We start from the raw sequence: 5,658 nt of genomic DNA on the forward strand, positions 1-5,658 counted from the left end.
ATCCAAAATATTGAAGAGCTACAACACAATACAAAGAGCATGAAGTTTTACTTCACATCCATAACAACAATCAACACAATGACTATTGCTTGATTATTTGGTGAAGTGTACCTTTCCAATGCTTTCTTGATATTTATGTATTATCTCACGATGAATGCTCTTCTCCTTCTTCACATCCTCTAGGCATTCCTTGCTTGAGTTGAGTCAATCTAGACTCTTTCTCTTTAGTTATTTGAATCTATAAAAAAAAAACCAAGTTGTCTAAGAGTTATTCAAATGACTTAAAAATAAATTGCAAGCAAAAAAAAAAAACAAAACTCACATCATAAACTAGCATGCCAAGGTAGCATCGTGTGAGTGGATACCAAGGTTCTGCACCTTTAGCATACTTTCTTCGCACAGATGCAATTAGTTTTTGATCTTTGTCGGGGAAAGTTTTTAGGTAGCTTTCATGTTCAGCTGCACATATGTGATTGGTGTTCAAGATCTCATCCCGTATGTGAGTGGCCACCAAAGCATGCATGTTCATACTGCAAAAACCCGTTTCCATAATAAAGTATTCAACAACAAGATATATGCTTTAGTAAATAATCACACATTCATTCGTTGCAAGCTACTTAGCAATGCAATCTCAGGAACCTTGGTGGGATCTATGATAGTACAAAGGACCCTACAATGTCTCTCCTTTGAGGTGGAAAACTTCTCTTTGATAGCTTCAGTCCATGCAAGCGTGCGATGGTTGCCCTCCCAAACATAAAACATGTGGTCTGACAGATCTGCAAACCTTGGTTGGCTTTTGAGCTCCAACTCATACTCGTCATTGATTTCTATCCAAAGAGGATCCCACTTTTCCTTGATGTAATCTTCAAAACAAGAAACCAAAATTAGTGAATTCAAAAAGAACTTTTAAAATAGAAATTCACTTAACAAATTTAAGAAGCTTCAACTTACCTGTAGCAATGGTTTGCTCTCTCTTAAATGTCCAAAGTGAAACAATGAAAGCTCCCTTTTCTTGCATATATCCTTCCCTTGCAAAAGCCGTTTTTAATCCACCTAAATCATCTCTTAAACCTCTGACTCTAGCATATGGAATCAACCTACACAATGGTATAGGAGGACAGTGGAAGCAACTGAACATACGTGTGGTCTGAAGTACATCGGCACCTCTATGCATAAAAATATTTTGCTCCTCGTCAATCTCTGCAGCTGCAGTTACCTCCTCTCGCATTTCCCAAGGGATAATTTGAAGTTCATTTTCTTCAGGAGCCAATGTGTCATCAATTTCGTGCATAGACCCTTGTTCAACATCCACAGAGTGAATCTCTTCCTCTTCAATGCCATGACACTCTGACATTTCTGTTACTGACACTGATGACACCTGTTCACTACTTTCAAGTGGTTGTGTAGACTTTTCTTTAATCTTCCACGAGATGGACTACAAATAAAATACACAATCAACATCTGAAAAAAATTGTACATTGCCTCTAAACATGAACTTTAACATGCATGTCTATAAACTCTAAACATGAACGTTAACAATGAAAACATTTCCTTTAAACATGAACGTTAACATGTCTATAATAAGCTTTAAACATGAACGTTAACAATGAAAACATTGCCTTTAAACATGAACGTTAACATGCATGTCTATAAGTAATGTTTCAAACAGAATTTAATCTTTACATAGTCAAAAAATAAAGATTGAAGACAAAAAATAAATACTATCTCCAACAAGACATTGCTTGTAAAGATGCACGCTAACATGTAACATGTATGACTAGAACCTCTTTTGTACATAAAAACAAATTCTAGAAACATTGGTTTAAACATGCACGTTGACATGCGGGTCTTTAAGTTGCCCTTCAATAAAATACACAATCAATCTTTGAAAATATTTGGACAGCACCTCCTTTGAATGTGGAACAAAATTTCAAAAAATATAATAATCCAATGGACACCTCACATGAGGGTTTCTTAATTTTGAATATAAAAAACAAAAATAATCTCTTTTGAAACATTAATCACTTTTCTCTAAACATGCATGTTAACATGCAGGTTTTTAGACACTAATTAACATTTTAATTAATCTGAAATTTAGCAAGCTTGGATGATTTGAAAGCTTTTTTTCATATGTAAACATCGTCTCTAGGCATTCACGTTAACATGCAGGTCTTTAGACACTAAATAAAATTTAGCAAGCTACAAACATCGGGTAGTTCTAGAAGCAACTTGCTTTTGTAAAAATATATACATTATTTTTTATACAATTTTCTTTTAGGCATGCACATCGACGGGCACCTCTACATGTATAATAATGACATCAAAAAAATGGTGAGAAAATGTACCTAACAGGAGGGCGTCCTTTATGTCCCGCCATTGCTCCTCTCCGATTTTTTGGTGATGTTGGCATGTAGATGCAAGCTTTGCGTCGATACTCGGATGACAGATGCTCTAACGCTCAGACTTCGCAGGTGCTTTCTCGCCTGCATGTGCAACTCAGACTCATAACCATATTTTGAAAGCCTTAAGAGACCGCACACTCACAGTGAGGCAAAAATAATCTCTCTCTCTCTCTCTCTCTCTCTCTCTCTCTCTAAACTGCAGACAGAAATAATCTTTAAAATCTTCAAAAGATTAGAAAACCAATACCAGCACAAGGGATCGCACTTGACAAAACAAGTGCAAATTCATGCATTTGAATGAACTCTTTGATGTGACAGAGAGGCGAGATGAACTCTTCTTAGCAAGCTGGACTCTCACTGCTCCTTCAATCGTGATGCAAGTAGATTCTGATACTGTGCTTTTTCTTCAATGAAAATTTGCGCCTCTTCCTTGCCTTCATCTTCCTTGGACAAATTGAAAAGCTTTCTGATCTTGCTGTTTGAGTCCCTCGTCCTCGGTTTGTTGATGTCTCCTTCGTTCAAAACATATAGACTCACAGACTTTCATTCCTACTTTTGTCAAAGGAAGTTGACAAATCCACTTTGTGTGTCCAACAGGGTCTCTCTCTCTCTCTCTCTCTCTCTCTCTCTCTCTCTCTCTCTCTCTCTCTCTCTCTCTCTCTCTCTCTCTCTCTCTCTCTCTCTCTCTCTCTCTCTCTCTCTCTCTCTCTCTCTCTCTCTCTCTCTCTCTCTCTCTCTCTCTCAATACATAGAAAGGATCGCTTTCCACTTGAAGCCGCTGACGCGATTTGCTGAGTCCTGACGCTGACGCGATTTGCCGAGAACTGCGCTGCCGAGACCTGCCGACTTGAGCCTGCGTACTCTGCTCCCAAAGACCTGAGTACTTTGCTCCCAAAGAGCACACGTTAATGTGCGCTCACTGCTCTGCTTCTCTTTGGTTTTTTGAAAAGAACCTGAGTACCACAGTGTTTACCAAAACCTATTGTAGGAACCAATAGAAAAAAGGAGAGCTTTGAAAATCTACCAGTTTTTAGAGAAATTTAGCCGGTTTTCTGTGAACAGTGCTGAGTAATCTGCTCCCAAAGACCGCTCACTGCTCACTAAAAGCTTTGGTTTTTGAGAACTGCTCCGATCGGGACCTGCACCACTTTGCATCCAAAGACCTGCTCCCAAAGACTGCACGTTAACGTGCACTTTGCTTAGAGAGTTGTTGTGACACCTGCTCGCAAAGTGCGTGCACTCTGCTGCAGATTTGAGAGCTGCTTCCAGAACTGCATGTTAATGTGCGCTCACATCAAGCTCTCCCAGGAAAGCCAGAGATCTTAAATGGGGTAAGACATTTGTTAGAATAAGCCAGAAGAGTGGATTAGTGATTTTGAGTTGGTGGAGTAGTTATTTGTCTTGAACGACGTTTGTTGGTGCATTCATGATTTTAATTTTTAATAATTTTAAATCATTAAATGTTCATGCTGCTGATTTTTAAAAAGTTTATATTAAATCTAATTGTATATTTTTTTAAAAAATATTTTGAAAAGAAAATTGTCACTAATGTGTCTTGAATTGTGGGCAGGATATGGAATAATCATTTGCAACGTGCGATTCTGCATTTATGGCAGGATATGGAATAATTATTTGCATGAGAATCATGAAACGAGAATCATGAAACGCTTTTGTTGCAAAAATAAATAAATTTTATATTAAATCATTTTTATTTATTTTTGTAAACATTAAAAAACATATTTAGATTTGTTAAAAAGGGAATCGTCATATTTGGAAGCTGTTGTGTCATTCTAGTGGATTGCAGCTACAATGGGTCGTCAGATTACTATCTACGGTCCAGTTCGTGGTCAGAAACTTTTGTTACTTCTTGAAAACAGATTCCATGAATTACCTTTGCAGTCAGTGAGAGAAGGTTTTGGCTTGTTTACCAGTTTGTTTACTCTGCATCCATTAACATTGAATGGGGAACATGTAAAAATGGAATCCTCGAGGTCAGGTTCTGGTGAAGAGGTCTTTTTACTGGATCATGAAGTGTGCCAGTTTTTTAAAGTTCGAATAACAAACACTCGTGAACATCAAGGGTTCCCGGGAAGTGAAGCTTCTCCAATAGTTCTGGATATTGGTTCAAGTGATGTCACAAAGAATCAGAACAATGTCATGGATATAATTCAATCAATGCCCAATAAAAACAATCTTCATTCTGCTTTGAAGAAGACTAATGAAATTGTTCAATGTAAGGAGATTCCTACTCAATACGATGGATATGTTGCATTTGAATTGCCACCAACAAGAAACGACAATACAATTGTTGGCATGGAGCAGCGTCATGATTGTCATTTGTGGACAAAATATGTCACTTGTAGCAGTGATTGCTTTCCTGGTGCCATTCTCTTCAGTAGGTGTTCAGGTCATCTACGTTGTGTCAATGATGCATGTCCTTTCTATTTGCGAGCAAGAGTTCATAATGAATCACAATGGCGTGGTCGTCTCTCTAAAGTTATTTCCATTGGAATATTCACACCTGAGCTGGGGACAGTGGTTTGTGTCCATTGCAATCAAATGCCTTTTTGTGTTGCAACATGTCCTGCTGTTATTTATTACTGTTTGCCAAAAGATAAGCGAAGAGTTACTCGATGTGCTATTCCTATGGGAGAGCATAAGCACCCTTGTGTTCAGGGAAAGAATAGGTCTGTTGAGCAAATGATAGATTCGCTTCTGCAAACTAAAGCAAACCAAGATCCTTTCACAACTGCCAAGCAATTAGAACGTGTTGCTACCCAAGACGTGATAATAGATAAGCTAGTGATGGAAACTGCTGGCAAAAATGACACTATTGAAGATGGAGAGTTTTCAGAATTTCTTGATACCATTACTCATCTATCTAACAAGCGAAGAATAGAGAGGATCTTAGAGATTGCCAAGAGGTCAAAGCATTTCAGTGCAAAAGGTTTGGAAGCTGTCCTAGACCTCAAGAGCAGGTGTAGGTATCATTTCATTCATAGTGTACTTTTTCCTGGACAGCTTGGAGGTTCAGAGCAGCCACATGTGTTCAAAATGTCGATCATAGGTCTAGAGAGTGGAGTTGACTTGGTGAATAAGATGCGTCCAGTAGGAACTTTAGAGAAAATGTGAGTTCACTTTGATCATGTGCACCGTGTTCAAGGGTGGCCAACAATGTTTGCTCATGTCTACGACCCATGTGTGCGTGAATTAATGACAATTGCCACCTGTGAATTCACTGTTGAAAATAAATTTT

At 38.1% G+C, this 5,658-nt stretch overlaps 1 pseudogene; it reads right to left on the reverse strand.

Moving 5' to 3' along the window:
* Nucleotides 1-591: 591 nt before the first annotated feature.
* LOC147432249 (uncharacterized) lies at nt 592-2,377 on the reverse strand (annotated as a pseudogene).
* Nucleotides 2,378-5,658: the final 3,281 nt, after the last annotated feature.

Source organism: Adiantum capillus-veneris, chromosome 20 (assembly GCF_014529385.1).
Source record: "Adiantum capillus-veneris isolate H3 chromosome 20, ASM1452938v2, whole genome shotgun sequence".
NCBI classification, from domain to species: domain Eukaryota; kingdom Viridiplantae; phylum Streptophyta; class Polypodiopsida; order Polypodiales; family Pteridaceae; genus Adiantum; species Adiantum capillus-veneris.